This window comes from Phocoena sinus, chromosome 5 (assembly GCF_008692025.1).
Source record: "Phocoena sinus isolate mPhoSin1 chromosome 5, mPhoSin1.pri, whole genome shotgun sequence".
Taxonomy (NCBI): Eukaryota; Metazoa; Chordata; class Mammalia; order Artiodactyla; family Phocoenidae; genus Phocoena; species Phocoena sinus.
Window position 1 is genome coordinate 30,337,856 of NC_045767.1, and position 22,351 is coordinate 30,360,206.

General features: G+C 37.0%; 1 long non-coding RNA gene across 1 annotated transcript; it reads right to left on the bottom strand.

The window, feature by feature from the left end:
* Nucleotides 1-2,578: 2,578 nt before the first annotated feature.
* On the bottom strand, nt 2,579-21,726 carry LOC116754288. The gene is made up of 4 exons (XR_004350032.1): nt 21,114-21,726; nt 10,366-10,481; nt 3,212-3,351; nt 2,579-2,689 (listed from the first exon to the last, which is right to left on the bottom strand). It is a non-coding gene; the product is annotated as an uncharacterized LOC116754288 (long non-coding RNA).
* Between the last annotated feature and the right edge of the window lie 625 nt (nt 21,727-22,351).

Genomic DNA, 22,351 nt, shown 5'->3' on the forward strand with positions numbered 1-22,351 from the left:
GTTCAGACAGAAATTGTGTGAAAATAATCACGGTTTACAACTTAAAATTGGAAATATGTATAAAATAGATGGTGGAGAGAAAATATTTGAGTAAATTATATATTTTTAAAGTTTCAAATACCAGACAAACATAATAAATTAAGTTGCTTTCATTTGGTTTCCCAGCCTGACTTCCAGTTGAGATGCATTCACGTTTTATTTTATTAAAGTAAAATTTATACAAAGTGAACAGATTTTAAGTATAAAATCTGATGAATTTTGGTAAATGTAGATATACATTAAGCCAACACCTCAACCAAGACAAAATGTTTCCATTACTGCTGAAATTTCCCTGTGCTCCCTCCAGTCAACCCCACCCACATCCACAGGCAACCATTGTTCTGATTTCTATCATCATAGGTTAGTTTTGTCTGTTCTTGAACTTTATAGAAATGCAGTCATACAGTAGGTTTGCTTTTGTGACTGACTTCTTTTGTTCACCATAATGCTTCTGCTATTTATCCATGTTGTTGTGTGTATCGGTACTTCATTCTTTTTTATCTCTGGGAAGTATTCTTTTGTATGAATAGATCAAAATTTGTTTATCCATTTGCCTGTTGATGGACATTTGGATTGTTTCCAGGTTTGGCTCAATGAACGTTTTCATTTCTTTTCATTTAATACCTAATTACTGGTTCATAGGGTAGGTATATGTTTAACTTCATAAGAAGCGGCCAAATATTTTTCCAAAGTGGCTGCTCCAGTTTCTATTCTCACAAGCAATGCGTGTGAGTTCCAGTTGTTCCACGTCCTCACCTACATTTGGTATTGGCAGTCTTTTTAATTTTAAACATTTTAGTAGGTGTAACATAATACCACATTGCAATTTTAATTTGCCTTTCCCTGATACTGGTGTTGACCATCTTTTCAGATGTTAATTGATCATTCATGTACCTTCTTTTGTGAGATGTCTATTCACATCTTTTGCCCATTTCTTTATTGCGTTTTAAATATTTTTATTGATTTGTAGAAGTTCTTTGCATATATTCTGGATACAAATCTGCTCTCTGTAAATATGTACATCAGATCTATGTATTACAAATATTTTCTCCCAGTCTATGTCTTATCTATTCATTTTCTTAACAATATCTTTTGATGAGCAAAAAATTTTAGCTTTGATGAAGTCCGATTTATCATTTTTTTCCTTTACAGTTATATTGTTGTCTGTGTTATCTCTAATAAATTATTGCCCACTCCAAGCTTTCAATATATTCTCTTATTTTTTTCTAGGCACTTTTAGAGTTTAAGCTTTTATGTTGGGGTGTGTGATTCATCTTTATTAATATTTGTATATTATACAAGGTTGGAGTTGAAGTTTATTTTTCTCCACATATATATTCACTGAATATATAGTTAAATTGGGGAAGAACTGACATTTTTACAATATTAAGCCTCTGAATCTCAAATATTCTATATTTCTCCATTTATTTAGGTCTTCTTTAATTTCTCTCATCAATGTTTTTGACTTCTCAGTGTAGAGCTTTACACATCTTTTGTTAAATTTATTTGTATTTTACGTTTTTTGAATGCTCTTACAAGTGAATAGTCCTCTGATTTTATTTTCTAGCTGTTCATTGCTCTTTTATAGAGATAAAATTGAGTTTTATATATGGAATTTGTATCCTGCAACCTTGCTAAACATTTCCTATATGAGTGTTTTTTTCATTGAGCCTAAAGCCTAATGTTTTGCTTACAATACCAGATGTAAACTTAAAAATATAATACGAAGTCATGTGTTTTTTTTTTCTCAAACATCAGCTATCTTTACTTGCCATCAGTCAGGAGCCATCATCAGGAATAAGATGAAGAAGAAAAGCTTCCATTTAGTCCTTATGCAAAGTAGACATTAACTCCATTTTATGGAAGGTAACTATGAGGTTAGAGAAGTTAAGGATCTTGTCCAATGTGTCAGAGCTATTAAGTGATGGAGATGGACACAAACACCATGTCTGTCTGACTCTAGAGTATGTGCCTAAACCACTACTCTCTAGGGCCTCTTTCTTTTCACTAATAATGTGAAGATGTGTGCCCATCCCCCATGCCAGCTCCTGATACCAGGGCATCAACAGGAAAATATGGGTTACCACAGCCACCTTCTGTTCTCTTTTTGTCAACTTCCTTGGTGTCTCCTCATGTTTAAAATTCTACCCAATGAAGTCACTCTGGCTGCTGCCATAATTTGTGTTGTTTGGAAAATGAAGTAGCCTTTTTCAGTGATCCATAAAGTTGTTCCTGGAGATAATAAGAAAAAGAAATAAGAAAAAGAGGCAGCCATTAAATTAAATAAATAGATGTCCGGATTTTCACCGAAGTTTGAAGCAGTGTTCAAGACAGGGAAGTGAAATGTGATTATAAGAAAACAACCCCAAGAATGAATGCAAGTGAGTATCTCGTTTGTGGAATAACCAATAAGGTGGTGTTATTCCAGTTTCTACACAAAGACTTTAAGTACATTGGAGAAAGAAGAGAGGAAGGAATTTAGCCAATTAAATTAGCTGGGGCAATGAAAACACTGAATCTTGGATCCTGTGACAGCTCACCTGAATTAAATCTATGTCAAGGAAAGGACCCATTCTCTCATAGGTCACCTGTGGCTCCAGTTTCCCTGGGTGCATTCATGTGTTCATTTTAACCCTTTCATGAAATGTATCTGCTAAACCAAGAATAACAAAATTATGCAACTCTGACATTGTGGAGATGAAACCTCTTATGTGCAGTATTTTAAAACTATACATCAGAATCTCACTGTCTTTTTTATTCAAAGGAAATTTATGTTGTTTCCACAGAGTTTGAGAACCAGCTATAATCTTCATTCTTCATTCCCTCAAACGAAGGCGATTACCATGTGTATATACAAGTAAACGTTACAGCCTCAGTTCTCCCATGTGTGCTAAGGCAAAAAGAAGAATTGAGATCATCACACCTGGGTCTTAGGGCACAGCTTGTCCAAAATGTAACTTCCAGCAGGGGATCTACTCTACAGTTATGACCAAAATGAACAGAACTGAAGTTTTTAATAACCTAGCCCATTCACAGTATGACAGACTTTGGCATGATTCCTAGATTATACTCTTGGTTATGTTGAGAAATGATATGCTTAGTTTCCCCCCAGTTGGTAAATGGTCAGTTTAATATTACACATATGTTGATCTGGTAGTAAAATAAGTCTGACCTTTAGGAGCCGCCTCGCATTTGGTGCAACCTTGCTGGCAAGCCATCTGGCAAAACATTTCAGAGCTGTAAAAATATTCATAGGCGTTGACCATGTAATCTCACTCCTGGCAATTTCTCTCTGAAGGAATAATCTCTCCACTAAAAAAAAAAAGAAGTTATAATCATACAAATAGGTATTGTTAGTCATGATAGCAAAAATTAGAAAGTTTTCATTTACAACAGAAATAGTTAAGAAATTATTACGAGAATGTGATATAGTCATTAAAAGGGAAGTGTTTACCACAAAATTAATAGAAAAAAGACAAACTCTGATCTATCGTACAATTACAGTATTTATTATTTTGTATAACAGGTAAGAAACACAGAAAAATTGAAGAGTTTATTTGAATAGGCAGTGACATTACGCGGGTGGAACCCCCCATAATCTTAAAGTTAAGACTGTGTTGTTTAAAGCTGTAATTTTAAAGGCGACTTAAGTAAAACATCCACTGATTTCAGATGAAGAGCATTATGTTCAGTTCTTTTATAACCTAAAAATCCTGCCCTCAGGTCTGCAGCCTCTGACAGTGCTCTCCTTCTGACCGCCTTGTTTATTAAAAGGAAAACCACACTTAGAATGCAATTCCCTTAGAATGTTTCCCTCCCTCCAGCGGCGCCACACTTAAACTACTCCAAATTCCATCTGGAATTCAACACTTCTTAGGTAAGGATCATATATCTAGTCTTGGTAGTTCATGTCAAGAATGTTTGGGAGTCCAAAACATACGCTCTGTTTAAAAATTGAGATTAAATTAAGATATAGTAATTCTCCAAAGGATGCTTAGTGTAAAATTTCAAATCTCCATATTGCCCATTGTTAGAAAATTAATTTCAATCCATCATATTATATATTTCCAGCTTTGGAAGAGAAACACAAAGCCTCAATGCTACAGTTTTTCTCTGACAATTTTTAATAAACTAGATGTTTACTTGACAAAATTATCGAAACAGGCATATGTGGGTAGAAACGTGAGCTTCATCAGTACTGTTTTATATGATGTTTATATTTCTACCTTACTAACCTAGTTTTCCTTCAGTCTTTTTTTTTTGCGGTACGCGGGCCTCTCACTGTTGCGGCCTCTCCCGTTGCGTAGCACAGGCCCCGGACGCGCAGGCTCAACGGCCATGGCGCACGGGCCCAGCCGCTTTGCGGCATGTGGGATCCTCCCGGACCGGGGCACAAACCCGCGTCCCCTACATCGGCAGGCGGACTCTCAACCACTGCGCCACCAGGGAAGCCCCTTCAGTCTATTTTTTGATGTAGATGTACAGATTTACTAAAGCATTTCCTTCAAGATTCCTTCTAAGGATATTTGGAGCTGGCCCTCCACTGTGTTTCTTCAAGATGAGACATTTCATTACTTCCTATCAAGCTTGTCTGTTTAATAGTGTTAAATGATTCTCTTTTCTTCAAATAAATGTTAAAGTAATAATGTAATGTGGTTATGAATTTTTAAAACAAGTTTCCATGTGGCATGTTTCATGTGTAGCAAGTATTACATATACAGTAATCTTTACCCACATCTGAGTCTTCAGTGAGGACCGCTGGCCTCATGATTCACCCTTCTTTGAGAAAAACATAAATACTTAGAATAAGAAGCATAGCCCACAGGAGGGTAGTCAAATATGGATTATTTTGGCCTAGGGATTAAAGGACAAAGGCAGGGCTGTGGGCTGTAAATTGAAGATTTTTTTCATTTGTGGGGAAGAGCACAGTTTTTTATTTCCCACATTTACTGAGAGGAGTACCAAAAGCATAGAATCAAATCAAAATTTAGGAATCATTCTTAATGGATCAATGATAATTCATGTATAAAAGTGTATAGGGTCTTCTGGATTTGCAATATATTTATAATGGGCTTGGCATTTATCTGAAGGGATTGGTGTAGTTTGAGTTGTTCTTGCAGTAATACAGGAATCAGGTTCTACTTCCTAAGACAATGGACTCCTTTACTCTGAAGAAAACATCAGTGACATTAATTAAGTCATGATCACATAACTAAGAAAGCTTGAACTAGGAATAGTATCTGGATATTATAAATTTCCCATTTCCTTTTATGATTCTAAAATTATGATTCTAAAATTATTACTGCTTGGTGACTGACTTATTTTTATTTAAAGTTATCTCAGAGGGAGCTACTCCAAGTCTCCTACCAGTCATATGACTGGTAGCTCCTCAGAGGGAGCTACTCCAAGTCTCCTACCAGTCATATGACCAGCCATACATCTTGTCAATACAGAGATAGTGCCCGGCACAGAGCAGGCACTCGGTATATCTTTGTCAAGTGAAGAAATAGATGACTAGCAGGTTAAAAGTAAAAAGAATAGGAAAACATCTTGCTCTGTGTGTCTTTTTTTGAGAGCCTCAAAAATCTACTCATAGGCAAATAGGTTCCAAAAACCCAATAATAGCAAAATCTTCCATGGGCCTGATAGTTTTGGCTTTCCCTCATGGAAGTCATTCCCAAAATATAGCATCAATCTAAGGTAAAAACCTGCCTGATCACTTGGAAAATTCTGAGGAACAATTAAGGGGAGTGGAGATGTATCACTTCTACCCTAGAAGGAAATGAGGCCAATGGGAAGGGGGAGCAATGCACCCATGTGAGAAGCCCTGTGACCCCGCGCAACCTCCCAGCTGCCCAGGGAGAAAAGCCAGCGTGTGGATCTCAACCTTAAATGCCACGATGAGAGAGAGAATCTAGCGTGTGGCATCTGAGTCCCATAGCCAGAGACACACCCTGTTTTCTATCACAGCTGTCCATGCTGTTCTTGGATGGTGACAAGGAGGAGGCTGACAGAGAGCAAAGTCGGAGGGCATAGGGGTGACTTTAGTGCCTGGATTCACTTATTATTTGAACAAGTTGATCTTTGGTAGAATTAATCCATTTAAAAGCAGAACTTCATTTGATGGCTCTGTTCCTATTTTTCCAGCATGCTACACAGCTTGGAGCAATTCACACTTATTGACTCTGTACCTAACATTCACCTGGAAGTTACTGATAAAAACAATAAACAAATCAAGAGTCTGAGAGCACGGAGCTCACCAAAAGTCAATAATAGGCCTTTTACTTAGTTTCCTGTAAACATGCTACTTATTCTAAAATGAATAAAGGAAAACGTTCAGCACCTAGCAATCTATTTCATGCTTTTTTAATGTTACTGAACACCCAGTTAATCGCATTCCAGAGGAGGGTGATATTTCTGGGGCACAGAAAGAATGGTATTCACAGCTATTTCCCCAATCACATTTACTACCTTGAGTCAAGAACATCCAGTTGATTGCTTAAGGGAATGTATCTCACCTGAAATCCCCTTGGGTTGCATGCATTTGTTTTATGCTGATTATGCTGAGTCAAATTCTATCGGACATTTAGTCCAGCAAGTCTTAACCAAATTCTGTTCTCCTAGTTTAATATCTGGCTTCGGGTAATTCACCTGCATGAAAGTGAGGAAACCTGGGTACCAATAGTGGCTCTGACCTTGGATAAAATGCTTATCCTTCTGGGTACTAGCTTCCTTCTCTGTAAATTAAGAGAGTTGTACCAGACGACTTCTAAGGTGTCTTTTGGCTCAAAGATAGTATGTGCTGTGATTGGCAGCGTAAGGGACTACCAGTTACTACCATTGTTCATCCCCTGAAAGGAAGAAATCACAGCATTTCATAAGGATCGTGGAGAGCCAACTCCAACATCCTCTGTTACCAAAATAAGGAAAATGAGGCCAATAGAAAAAAAAAGGTGTCCCAGCTAGATAGTGGTAGAACAGGCTGAGACCCAAATCTCTTGAGACGTTGTTGGGTACTTCTTCTATAAGACGCTGCCAAGCACAGTTCTTAAATCTCATACTGAAAGTGGAAGTCTGACATCAGCTAAGGAATGGAATCAAATTCCTCTTCTCTGTTCTCATTGCCCTTTGCTAATATCTCTTCCAGCATTTACCACATTGCACTGTAATTAGTTGGGCGTGGGTGTGAACAACAGACACATACATACGCTCACCCCCAAAGGCACTTATGCAAACTTTAGACTGTGAGCTCTTTGAGGACTTTGTCAACTCTAAAGAGTTTTACACATAGTGGGCACCCCATAAGTGTCTGCTGGATATCACTGCATGAAATGCTTCTAGAAGAATGTATGAGAGGCTGGGAATACCAATATTTACCCCTTCTCTGCTCCATCTTCTACTCTCCGTCCAGATTTTGCTCCAGTAGCTCATAAACACAAACCCCTGACACCTACATGGAGATCACAGTGACAGCCTTATTATTGGAGGCTTGGTAAATCTCAGCATACATGATGTCCTGGTGAAGGTAGATTAGCAAACACCAGTTGCACTCAAGCCAAAAAGAGGCTTTATGCTTCCTCCCTTCTAGCCTTGGGAGCCACCCAGACAAAGAACTAGATCCACAAAGAAACTGAGCTTGCAGAAGACCACAACCTCAGCAGCCAGCCAGGCACCCACAGAGCAGACAAGGAGACCTGTCTTCTGTCCCAGCCTGGGTCTGAGCATCACATGAGACCAGACACCATGTAAGACATCTGGTCCCGACCAATCCACGAGGTGTGCTGGGCTGGGGGTTGGAGGTGCTCAGGTTTATAAGGCTGCTGTCTGGGTCCAGGACCAACTGATGCCTGACTTTCACCAGTCATGTTAGCAGCTCCTCTTCCTTTGAAGAAAAGGCTTGAAGAAGGGGGGAGAGAAAAAAATACAAAGAAAACAACAACAACAACAAAAGAGCTCACCAAAATACCTCCTTGCACAAAAATATCAAGATGGAAAAGTACATTCTCCCCCCTTGAGAAACCATTATTAAGAAGAAAAAGAATTTAAATCGAATAAACTGTTTAAAATAAAATCCTTTTTCAAAGAATGCTACTTAAATGGCTGTATTGCTTTTACAAAATGAAAGTTATTAAGAATATTTGGCTGATTTATATGAGCCTATTATGAATTTTTAATTAGTTTAAATATATATTATTTTTCCTTTATAGAAGTAATACATGATTATTGTAGAAAACTTGGAAAATAGAAAAAAACAGCAAGAGGGAAGAAATTAATTGCCCAAAGTCCCAACCATCATATAACCATACAACCATCTTATATAAGACAACAACTTATATAACAAATGCATTCTTTCTGAATATTTTTTTACAGAGTCGTAATCATATGATATAAATGTAAATTTTATTTTAAAAATAACGTATGTTTTCTGATGATAAAAGTAGTATGTATTCATTGTAAAAACATTACTTACAAATACAGAAAATAAAAATCACTCTAAAATCCACAATTAGCATATTACTTTATAAAAAGGAAAATGAAAAATGACCACATCTGCGACTTCCCTGGTGGCACAGTGGATAAGACTCCAAGCTCCCAATGCAGGGGGCCGGGGTTCGATCCCTGGTCAGGGAACTAGATCCTACATGAATGCCACAACTAAAGGCCCACCTGCCACAACTAAGGAGCCCACCTGCCATAACTAATGCCCAACCAACACCCAGTGCAACCAAATAAATAAATATTTTTTAATGAACACATTTGTGCCAAAGTTTTGCTTTACAAAGCTCTCACAAATATCTCTGATTTTGAATCTGCAACGAAATCGTAGTAACAAGTTATACTTCTAAGGTAAGCTTCTATAGTTACACTTCTAAGGTAAATTGATAATTTCTGAAGTAAATTCCCTCTCTTGTGGGAAATTATTCTGAAAACTTTTTAGCACATCACTTTTTCAGATTTCTAAAATCCATTGTCTACGTGATGCACCTAGAAGGAAATGAAGATTGTATCCAACCCAATGCCAAGTCCTAGTGATTCCTCTGGGCTGTAATCTAAACTGATTGTATAATCTGAACTGATTATAGCCCAGATACATGAAGCCTTTAGAACTAAACTTTAGAGACATAACTTTACTTGAATCATGGCTAACCTTTTAGCAAATAATATCAGTTAGGCATCATTAAGAAGCTCTAACCGGGCTTCCGTGGTGGCGCAGTGGTTGAGAGTCCGCCTGCCGATTTAGGGAACGCCGGTTCGTGCCCCGGTCCGGGAAGATCCCACATCCCGCGGAGTGGCTGGGCCCGTGAGCCATGGCTGCTGAGACTGCGCGTCCGGAGCCTGTGCAACGCGAGAGGCCACAACAGCGAGAGGCCCGCGTACCGCAAAAAAAAAAAAAAAAAAGCTCTAACCTCAGCTGTGCATTGTGTAATCACCTGGGGAGCTTTTAAAATCCCAAATATGTAGGCCCAGACCAGGGAAATCAAAATCTCTGGGGTCTGGTATCAGTGCATTTAAAAGCAGGTGATTCCAATGTGCATTCAAGGTTGGGAACTCTGCTCTAGGGAAAAAGCATCACACGCCCCCCGCCTCCCACCTCCAATAGTGCTTAGAATGTATAGAATGTCTTTCACCTCAATGGCAAAACATCTCTGGTACACTTGTCCCCCAGTGTAGATTAGAGGTAGCTAGAAACAAAGTGTATTTTTTGTTTTCCAATTATATTCTTTTTTCCTAATTTTTATTATAAATATATTTCAAATATATATATAATCTGATCTCTTATTGTAAAGTTTCAAGAAATATTCTTAAAATTTTCAAAACTAAGTTAATTTTAACTCATTGATAGTTTGTATCATATCTGCTCTCCACTTCACATCATACATACATTAAAATTGCATATAAGTTAAAAACTTCAAAGTAAAATACAATTGTAATAAGTGCATGAGAACATTTGGAGAATATATATGCAATTTGGGGATGGGAGGGCCTTTTTAAGCAATATGTAAGTGTGAACATGACTGATTTAACTATACAACAAAACTCTCTATGAAAACCACCATAAATAAAGCTAAAATACATATAAAAAGCAAGGGAAGAATATTTGTGGTATATGTAGCAGAGATACAATTAATATCCTTAATATTTAAATATTCTTACAAATTAAAAAGGCAAAGACCACCAGTCCACATTAGAAAAATGTGAAAAGTCCAAAAATAAGCTATTCACAAAAGAAACATAAACAACCAAAATATAAAAGCAGGTGTTCAATCTCAGCAAGGAAAAAATTAATTCAAATTGAAATAATAAAGAAAATATTTGACCACTTACAGGACTGTAAGGAGACCTTGATTCTCTTGGTGGGAAAATAACTCCAAAATATCCTTTATCCAGATTCACCAGTTGTTAACATTTTGTTGTATGAGCATCATTAATTTCTTGCTCCCCTGAAACACATATTGAAGAATAGGTTGCATACATCACGCCCCTCCTCTCCTCAGCATTATTACGTGTGCATATTTTATTATCCTTTCTAAGGATTTTGTTTACTGCCATTGAGTAAAGAGATAATAATCTAGCTCACACTTATTAAATATATTAGTGGATATCAAAATCATAAAACTATTCTCCAGAAGAATTTCCTTGATCATCATAACACGTATTAAACACCTGGAAAATGGACTGACATAGTTGTTTCCTTCTCAGAGTCTGGCTCCTAAAACATGACCACAGTGAAGAAACTTGTAGCCATACATCAAGAACTTTATTTGAATTCCAAGACAGTACCAGAAGGCCAGTTTAGCCAGGAGTAGATTGTCATGCGCGCACATAAGCACAAACACACAGATGCACCCGCGTGTTTAAAGAAGCCAAGAAGCTGGGATACACCCCTTGAGCAATGCTTTGAAAACTAAAACCCTAGGTGTCCAATTTTACAAATGTGCAAATTGCTAAAGTGAAATAAGATTCTGCTAAGGGTAAAATGATATCAGGATTGGCAGGGGTGTGTGGGGAGGGAGGTGAAGGACTACTAAGGAAAGAGAATTCGATGAATGTTGAGTTTGTATTTCCCTGGGATAAGGAAACTACTCCATTTGTCCAGAAGAAAGAGAATCAGCTGCTGTGTTTGGACCCTGGCTATAGATATGGTGTGTTTGGACATATGGCAAAGATCATGTTTAAACAAATACCAAAAATGCCTGCCCAAAGCAGTCATATTCTAATAATACACATGAACCGTTCGATTCTGTCTAGAGATGCATCTTAATTGCATTAATATCAGAGACAATTTTCTTTTTAAAAAATATTTATTTATTTTGGCTCGCTGGGTCTTAGTTGTGGCACACAGGATCTTCATTGCGGTATGCAGGATCTTTTAGTTGCGGCATGAGGGCTTCTTAGTTGCAGCATACTTGAGGGCTCTAGTTCCCCATCCAGGGATCGAACCCGGGCCCCCTGCATTGGGAGCACGGAGGAGTCTCACCCACTGGACCACCATGGAAGTCCCATCAGAGTCAATTTTCAATTTTCACTACTTCTCCTTAAATTAAAATTTAGTCTTTCCCTAACAAGCTGAGGAACCTGATCTAATCACTTATGTTCATTGAAGTTCTGGTGTTTTTTCCAATGCAGGTTGGACATATGAAAAAGGATGATAATCATAAACTCTGTCAAGCTGAAAAAAATAGTTTCATAACAGATTTCTATCTGTAATTCAGAGGTGGGTCTTTAGTTGGGTTTCTATTTCCTACCTTCATTCTAATCTTTGATCTACTGGCCTGTATTTTTTTTCTTTTTTTTACTTTGAAACAATGTCAAACTCACAAAAAGGTTGCAAATAAACTCCAAAATGTGCTTTATCCACATTCACCACTTGCTGACATTTTGTCACATTTGCATTACCAATCTCTTGTTCTCTCCAAGTACATATTGAAGTTTGGGCTGCATGTATCATAATACATCACACCTCTTTACTCTTCAGTAGTATATATGCATCTTCTAAGAACACAAATATTGACTTTATTCTCTTATATAATCTCAGTACAGCTATTAAACTCAAAGAATTTAATATTATACTTTTACCTTATCAATCATCCTTATCCCAATTTCATCAATTATCTCAATAATATCCTTTATACTTTTTTTCTCTTCAGAGTCCAGGATCCAGTCCAGGATAACATATTGCATTTAGTTGTTATTTAGTCTTTGTTCTCATTTAATCTGGAACAATTCTTACTCTATCTTTAATGACATACGTTTAAAGAATACAGGCCAGTTAGTTTTGAGAATGTTCCTCAGTTTGGGTTTATCTGCTGTTTTCTCATGATTAGATTCATTCTATTGTATCCCCAGCCAGAACACTAAGTAAGGGATATTGTGTCCTTCTCAGGAAATGACATATTGAGGCAGGTTATGTCTCTTGTCTCCCATCAGTGATGTTCATTTTGCTATCCAGTCAAAGGATTGTTCTGCTCATCCACGGTACAGTAACCATTGTTTCCCATTGCAGCAGTGAGCAATCTGTGGGGAGACATTTAGAGACCATGCAAATATCCTGATCCTTCTCAAGTTTTTTACCTGGATTTATCATTTATTGATAATTCTCACCCAAACCAATCTTTAAGGATTACAAAATGGTGACTCTTGATTTATCAATCAGCTTTCTGCTATAAGGAAGGGCTTTCATTTCATATCTGTCTGTCTACCTGTCTGTCTACCTATCTATCTATATATCTATCTACCTACTTACCTACCTACCTACCATCTACTATATATTATCAGTAATGACTCATGGATTTCTATTTTACTCAGTGAGTTATAAACTATTACTGTCTTTATTTTTGTTTAAATTTTCCCAGATTGAGCCAGAAGGAGAACCTTCAAGCTGGATTCATTGCCCTATCATTTTTTTTTTTTTGAGCACTTCCTTATATTCTGGCACAAGAAAATATTACCTTCCCTATCACAGTCTTGAAATCAGCTATTTCCCCAAGGAAACTTGGGTTCCTCTTAGTGTGGCATGGTATTTAGAAGGTAAGATTTGGGTGCTAGGTGTGCTCATTACTATTGGAGTGTAATTGCTTCTAGCTGTTCAAAAGGTAGAGCTAAGAGAGGAAGAACATATGTACATAGATAGATGATAAAGATAGATAGACAGATGGACAGACAGATAGACAGATATGAAATAGTTCATACCTTCAATTCCAAATTCCAATCTACCCCACAAAGTTTTTTCCTTGCCTTTCCCTATCCCATATTTGTATCTTCCTGCACAGTAAAAATCCTGGTTTCCAAGAATATCAATCCATTCACTCATTTATTTATTCCTACAATGCATAAGAAATAATTTTAGAATTGCTACACCTATAATACTACAAAAAACAAATCTAGAAAAAAAAAAAAGGAGTTCAAGCTTCATTTGTGGGTTAATTTCTCCCCCTAGACTGAGAGTATATAGTAAAGGACTGTATTCAAAAGATATTTGAGGAAAACTTCCACTTCTAGTAAGATAGGATAAACATACTTTTCTTTATTTCTTCTGTTCAGTACAACTAATAACCCTGGACTTTATATATAAAACAAACATAAGAAGACTGAAAGGTGGAGAGAAGGCAGACCAGCCAGGGACCTCAACATCTGAGGAACGATGTGATGGTGAATTCCCTGGGTTTTCTTTTTGCTTCCTGTATCCCACACTTGGAACTGAAGGAGCTAGCAATCCAGATATTTCAATAGGCATAGATAAACACAAAACAACAAAAGCCTGTTCTCTCTAGCCAAATCGTAGCCTAGCAAGACGGAAATCTTTTGGACAATAACTAACTGCTCTACTCTAACCAAATATCACAGAAAAACCTGGGTCCCAACCCCACCCCATGCCAGCAAAAGCCAACTGGGGATCCTAGACTTTCACCCTTGCTGGGCTGTAATGAGATATCCCCACCCTTCCCCAATTACAACTGCATGTAAATCTACAATGATCTCAAAATAAAAATTTTAATTAAAAACAAGAACAAATTATTTGGATTACTTCTTCCTTCTCCCCTTCAGTGTGGATAGGTTATATATTAGAAATGGTTGGGATTTGTTTTTGCTTACATTTAGTTTTATTTTCCCATACTTGAGGTTTTCATTTTAATTTTTGAATATGCAGAACATTAATATGCTTCCAAAAGGAAAAAAAAAAAAACTATACAAAAAGGCATAGTCGGGCATCACTGGTGGCTCAGTGGTTGAGAATCCGCCGAGCAATGCAGGGGACACCGGTTTGAGCCCTTGTCTGGGAAGATCCCACGTGCCGCAAAGCAACTAAGCCCGTGAGCCACAACTACTGAGCCTGTGCTCTAGAGCCCACGAGCCACCACTACTGAGCCCGCGAGCCACAACTACTGAAGCCCATGCATCTACAGCCCATGCTCTGCAACAGAAGAAGCCACCGCAGTGAGAAGCCCGTGCGCTGCAACAGAGTAGCCCCCGCTCACAGCAACTAAAAAGAAAGCCCACGCGCAGCAACGAAGATCCAATGCAGCCATAAATAAATAATAAATAAATAAATTAATTAATTTTTTTAAAAAAAAGGCTTACTCAGAGAAGTGTCCTCTTTCCCCTATTTTCTCCACATTAATCTCTTCTTCCCTCTTGCCTTCCACCTCCACACCCCTTTAGGCAATCTATTTCACTGCTTTCTGGTTAAACCTTCCTATGTTTCCTTTTGCAAGAGTAAGCAGATATATGTATGTATGTTTTATTATTTCCCTTTCTTTCTAACTAGGTGTCTAGCTCCAGAAAAAATAAAAAAGAGTTTACTGGCATTTTTATTGGGATTTTTTTTTTAAATTGAAGTATAGTTGATTTACAACATTGTGTTAGTTTCAGGTAGATAGCAAAGTGATTCAATTATACTTATTTATATTCTTTTCCATTATGGTTTACTATAGGATATTGAATATAATTCCCAGTGCTATACAGTAGGACCTTGTTGTTTATCTATTTTTTATATAGTAGTTTGTATCTGCTAGTCTTTATTGGGATATTAAATTTATAAATTAACTTTGAGAGAAATTATATTTTGATGATGTTGGAAACATCTAATCAAGATTAAAGACTTTCTGTTTGAATTTAGTTTTATATTTTTCAGGAGTGATTTTTCCCTTATATAGATTTTAAATATTTCACATTTCATTTATTTCTAAGTATTTTCGATTTCTTGCTATTGTAAACAGGGTTTTCTTTTCCAAAATATCTTCTAGTAGTTATTATTTGCTTATATGAAAGTTATTAAGTTTGGTGTGTTAATTTTATTAACCTTGCCACCTTGCAGATTTCTTTTATTGAGTTGTTTTTATCACTAATTCTCCAGGTTTTCTAGCATTACTATTATGTCACCCTCAAACAGAGTTAGTTTTAATTATTTTTCTGTTCCAGTTTTTATACCTTTGTTTTCTCTTGTCTAATTGAGTTGGTTAATACCTCCCTTTTTTGGGTTTTTTTGCACAGGTCTCTCACTGTTGTGACCTCTTCCGTTGCGGAGCGCAGGCTCCAGACGCGCAGGCTCAGCAGCCATGGCTCACGGGCCCAGCCGCTCCGTGGCATGTGGGTTCTTCCCGGACCGGGGCACGAACCCGTGTTCCCTGCATCAGCAGGCGGACTCTCAACCACTGTGCCACCAGGGAAGCCCGGTCATGATGTTTTCTTAATGTGGTATTGAAGTCTGTTAACTAAAATTTTATTTTGGATTTTTTGCATCAATATTCATAAATGATATTTATCTGGAATTTTCTCCATTTTAAACTATATCATATTTAGAAATTAGTGTTATACTCCCTTTGTAAGAAGAATTTGGAAGTTTTCCTTCATTTTCTCTGGAGCAATTTAAGTAGCACTAAGACTATCTGGTCTCTTTTGCAGGATTCCCCTATATCATCTGAGCCTAATGACTTTCGCAGGATAGTTTCTTAATAACTTCCTTTAATTCTGTTATAACTGCACTGCTTATGTTTCTAGCAATACTTGGGCCCATTGTGGTAAATTGTATTTTCCTATGCATTTCATCTAGGTTTTCTAATTTCTTCACACACATACAGTTATGCAAAGTAGTCCTTCATGGCTTTTTAAAATTTTCTGTGAGAAATAGTTATTTCTCTCTTGTCGTTTCATGCTGTATATTTGTGCCTTTTCCCTTTTTAAAATTAGTTAGTGGTTCATCTCTTTTGTTGATTAAAAAAACAGGATTTTGGGCTTCCCTGGTGACGCAGTGGTTGAGGGTCCACCTGCCGATGCAGGGGACATGGGTTTGTGCCCCGGTCCGGGAAGATCCCACGTGCCACGGAGCAGCTGGGCCCGTGAGCCATGGCTGCTGAGCCTGCACGTCCAGAGCCTGTGCTCTGCAACGGGAGAGGCCACAACAGTGAGAGGCCCGCGTACTGCAAAACAAAACAAAACAAAACAAAACAAAACAAAAAAACCAGGATTTTGATTTAATCTCCTGTTTTTCTATTTTCTGCCTCATTAATGTCTAACTCTACCTTCATTATTTACTTCCTTGAGGCTTCTTTTTATGTACTTTCTTGTTCTTTTTCTAGGTTTATTTTTTTATTTAGATATTTAATTCACTTATTTTTCTTTCTATTCACTTTCATTTTTATGTACTTGCCACTATGAATTTTCTGCTGATCGCTACTTTAAAAGTATCTCATTGGGCTTCCCTGGTGGTGCAGTGGTTGAGAGTCCACCTGCCGATGCAAGGGACACAGGTTTGTGCCCCGGTCCGGGAAGATCCCACATGCCGTGGAGCGGCTGGGTCCATGAGCCATGGCCGTTGAGCCTGCGCATCTGGAGCCTGTGCTCCGCAACGGGAGAGGCCACAACAGTGAGAGGCCCACATATCGCAAAATAAATAAATAAATAAATAAAAATAAAAGTATCTCATTAATTTTTATAGATTTTAAAAGTATCACTATTTTTCAGAAATTCTGAAATTTATGCTTAGATTTTAGCTTTCACACAAGCGTTAACTAATGAAAGATCTTTTTAAAATTTCTTAGTGGGAGGTTCTACTTGGTGGATTGATGATGGCCATACATTTTTTACATACTTCCATTGAGACGCGTGGTCTATTTACCTTCCTCCTTGATTCTGGACTGGACTATTACTACTTAGATCAACAGACTATGTTGCTCTGGATGTATCTTATGAGGACTGTCAGTTACTGCTTTGGTCTCTTGAATCCCTGTACCACCACATAGGAGTCTGACGATTCAACTAGAGAGACCATGTGCAGAGCCTTGAAACTACAGAGAAGGGAAGGGAATGCAGTTAAACCCAGCCTTCCATGTCCCAGTTCCTGCCAAGGCACTGGATATGTGGGTAGAGAAGTCATCCTGGAAGTGTATCCTCCAACCAAGTCATCCCAGCTGACACCATAGAATCAGAAATAAACTCTTTCCAAATTCCTCACCCACAAAATCATGTGCAAAATATAATGTTTTAAACCACTACATTTCAAGCCACTAAGTTTACACCTCTTAGGAAAAAGAGAAAATAGCTTTTTATCTCTTATAGCCTCAAAAGGCAGCATAAATGTATAGAAAACTTTTGGCTTGCATCTTCTTTCCCTGAATTTTCTGAAAATGCACCTCTGCTGTACCTTGTTTTTTATGTGGCTTTTTAGAAGTCTGATGGCAGCCTGATTTCCTTAACCTTATAACTAATTTGATCTTTTTGCCTGGAGGCCCTGAGGATGTTTTTCTTTGTCTTTAAAGAGTAATAGTTTTAATCTTTCTGTATTTGGTGGCTTGCTTCCTTTTTTTTTTTTTTTTTTTAATTTCCCTTGGTTTTTAAGGAAGGCATGCATTTTGTTTTTGTTTTAAAGGGTCTTTCAAAATGCCTTTAAATCTTTTTCTTCCTACTTAACATTTTACTATCTGGTCTATAATTCTTAAATGGTATCCTTTCACTCCCACATTACTTATACAGCAGGCAATTATCTTTTCTACTCTATTTTTCTCTTCCTTCTCCTCTCATTTTTTAGTTGCATTCTTTCTACTGTCAGTACGTACAATGCTCACATACTATCCTTCCACCCATATACCCACTCTTGTCTCAGTCTTTGTTCTACAATTAAATGTATTAAATGATGAACGTTAGTGCATTTGCCTTAATTTCCCCCTTCTTGCTTCTTTCCTTTCTCTTATTGCCATATCTTTGAAGGGTACCACACTTTTCTGACTCCTTCTCCCTTAGAAGCAATGCTTTTCCAAAGCTTCCAATTCTGGTCCCACTCACTTTCAAGGCCCTTCCCTGTAGCTATGAACTACCAAGTCCCAAACCTCAGGTCAGTATATTGGCACTAGTTTGTCTTTTATTTTCTGGGTGTGATTTTTGTCTCGGCTTCACATGTATTCTCAGCTCTCCTCTTTCTTTCTTAAGCCTTCCTTCTCTTACTCTCCATACCCCCAGGCTTGCAGCAATGGCAAGACATCTGTTGGAATTTGATGTTTATTTCTCTTACAAGCAATGTGAGGTTCATGGTATTCTCTATCTCCTATGAATGCTAAAAATGTGGTCATGTGTGGTTTTTAAAATTTTTTTGTTAAACTAATAGGTTCTTTGGGAAGGGACGAATGCATGAAGATAATAGGATACAGGTGGCCACCATTATCCTCCAGACTTGCTATCTTGCTTTTTTGAGATGTTTTCTCTCAAAATTCTTCTGTACTCTTACCCTTATTTCTTTGCTCCTAGGAACCACAGAGAATATGATAAGGAATTCAGCATCAATGGAAACCTATGTAACTACAATACTTCAAGAATTTAACTCCTTACTACTGTCACGATGTTAAACACTGGGGAAATTCCTTAAAAACAACTAGCACACTTAATAAATGGTATTTTAAAATAATGGCAATGATAGGAAAATTGCTACTTTTCTGTAAGGACTTAACTGTGTATATAAATTATATCAAAATAATACATAAAAAACATTGGGGTTTTTTTTCCCCTGAATAGTTAAGGAATGAGTCATCAGTGTTATACCCTATAGCAAGGAGAAGAAAAATTATAATGACTCCCTCATTCAACCACTTAGTTGAAATTAATTGTATAAAAAGAGGACAACACAAACTTATCCAATAGTTTATAGCCTAATTTTTCCACTATTTAAACAAATCAAGACTCATATGTTTACATACAAAACCAATTTTATTATAATTAAACAAAAAGAGGCTACTTAATACAAATGTTAGCATTCTCTTTCCACTGAAACCAAAAGATACAATTTTATTAATTTTCATTTCTTTCTGCTATAGTCCAAATGATTGAACTTTTAGTCCACAATGTCCTTCACTGTGTCTTTGCATCATTCCTGACTTCTGGAATATCCATGAACATCCTGAGTAATATTATAATAACATGTCTTACTCCACTGTTTTCTAACTCTGGTTGTTGGCAAAAAAAGAAGTTGTTTGTTTTTAATGTGGAGCCATTCTGCTTCTTTGTAATTGCAGTATTGCTTCTGTATCCATTGCATAGAACAGTGTTTCTCAAAGTCATTACATCACCTGCATCATTCCCCTGGGTTGAGTGTCAAATTGCGGTTTCCAAGGCCCCAGGCTGCTGAATTTGAATTTCTACCTGTAGAACCCAGTAGCCTCCATTTTAACAACCTAAGCAGCCGCTCCTAAGCATAGTGCTCCAGGGAAAGAGTTAGTGCCTTGTGCTGCACTAAGCTAGTCTGGTCTCCCCACAGCCTGCTCCAGTCCTTAACGCTTTCTCGCATGATAAAATTTCCAGATGCTTGGTGATCTTAGGTACCTTCCTATGGATATCCATATCCATAGTTGTTATCAAGGTCCATAATTATTTAAATTTGGCATCCGAAATTAAACCTGATCCTGTAGAAATGGTCTGTTAATGTAGAATACAGCAGAACTCTTACCTTCCTTGATCTATTACTTATATTGAAGTAACTTAACACTGACATTTTTAGCAATTACTGTACATAACGCTATTGGTTCATAGAATGATTGTAATCAACTAAAGTCACAGATTTTTTTTTTACTTGAAAGCCCATATTTATTCTAATCCAAACACAAAATCTTCATTTATCCCTGTTAGCTTTAATATGCCATCTTATTAAGATAATTTTCAAGATTTGGTTCCTTCACCTATCATATAAATATGTTCACTGATGGTTTCATACTGCATGAAATAGTCTCTAATAGAAAGCCACAAGTCTCTGTCCTTTACCCTATTTTTTAAAATATAATTCAGTTCTTATATGCAAATTCAAATATCCTCAAATATGTCCTTTACCCTATTCTATCTGGTTTTTATAACTGACTTGGGTGAAGATAAGGAGAGTATCTCTGGGGTACTCTGTACCAAGATGTTCAAAGGCACAGAAATGTCAATTTTCGCTAAAGAAATGAGAGAGGGAGAGTTATTTTATATTTTAAAAAATTATGCCATAGAATGCAAACTCACATGGTTTTTAATTAAGACAGAATAATTCACAGAAATATCCCTCTTCTGCCAGACACTTAGGACAATTGCCCTGGTCTCTCCAGCCATACAGTTTTACTTTCCCCTTCAATTAGGAATAGTCCAAGGAAAAGTTTGAGAAGCACCAAAATAAGATACCCTGTTTATTTTCATGTCCTCTGCAGAGTCGAGAAGCCTATGTTCATCCAGTCACGTATAAAAATACTGAATTGAATAGGGTAAGGGCATTCTACTAGAGAATTTTTCATAATATATAAAGCCATTTCTAGACATTATTGAGAGGAGGCAACCTATATTACTCCAACAAGTCAAAACAAACACCAGTAACTAGCTGCTATTTGATTTTCAAGCAGTCCTTTATCTATCAGCTTAGTAACCTAAAAATAAACCATTTTAGTTTATCAAACCTTTTCCTAGGTTGACATTTATTGGCTCCCAATGACCATAACATTCATTTCTGCATGCTCAAAAACAAGCCTTTTAACAACCTATTGTCAAATCTGTAAACATGAATCAAGTTGTCTATAATTTCCAGAATCCACCCTAGTCCCCTCTTTAAAAATAAAGATGAAACTTACCCATCTGTGGTCTTGCAGTATTTCTCCTATTCGTCATGACTTTTCAAATACTTTTCAAAAACAGTAGCTCTGAGATTATGGCTGAAAATTCTGTTACCACCCTGGTACCTAATATATCTGGTCTCATTTTAAATACCTTGGAGTTAGTTTACTAATCCCTTATCTATCTTGGGCTGAAATTCCCACTTCTCATAATTTGTTCTCCATATTCAGCTTAAAAACCCATCTAGAAAAGGGAAGGAAAGAGGGAAAGAAAGGGATGGGAAAGAGAGAAGGAAAAACAGGAGTTAAATGATTCTGCTACTTCTCTGATATACCTTCTGTTATCATCTCTAAGCAGTAGACTTATTATTTCCTTGTTATTTTTGACTAAAAAAGAACAAGGCTTATAGTTCCTTCTGGTCAAATTTACCATTTTTTTGGCCTTGATTTATTTGGGGACTTAATTGATGACACTTTTATAATAAATTTGCTAATTTCTATGCTCATCCTTGGCCACTCTTCCTTCTTTATACCTTTTATATATATCATTTGAAATTTGAGATTACTAAATAGCCATTCAGCTTTCCTAAGCTTTCTTCCATTTTATTAGAATTATTTCATAATTATTCAGCAGTTTGTGTGTGTGTGTGTGTGTGTGTGTGTTTAAATCTCTCTTTGTTAGCCATAATCCCTTTCTGAGACTCAAGTCCCTGGGTCAAAATTTTTTTTCTTTGAACTTTTTGCAAAAGTTTCCCAAGGCACCTGTCTGACTCTATTTAGGGTTTGCTTTTCTGGCCATTATAAACTATTTGCTTGGAGTTCTCAACATCTTTTATGTCATAGCACATCACTGATCATAGCCTCACATGTGACACACCCTCACCATGTATCCTGAGTTTTACAACCTCAAATATATTTTGTCTGAAAGTAAAATTTTGTAATCATATTTAATTACCACATATATTGCTATCTATCATTTATGAGTGCTCTTCACAATGCCTGATAAACAGGCTGTTGCTTATGTGGAATTCCATGCCACTTGCTAAAACGTCAACCTTTCTCTCCCACTCAAGGAAGCATACTGTAAGAACATAAGAGCAATGATATCATCAGGATAACCTTGACTACGTTCAAACGTATGTATTTTTAGAAAGTAAGTGATCTATAATTTAATTTATCTTACTATGAGTAACAAATTACTTGCAACTCACCTCGTGTGCCAAGTCCAAGTTGAGGACGACAAAGGTGCTTTTCTC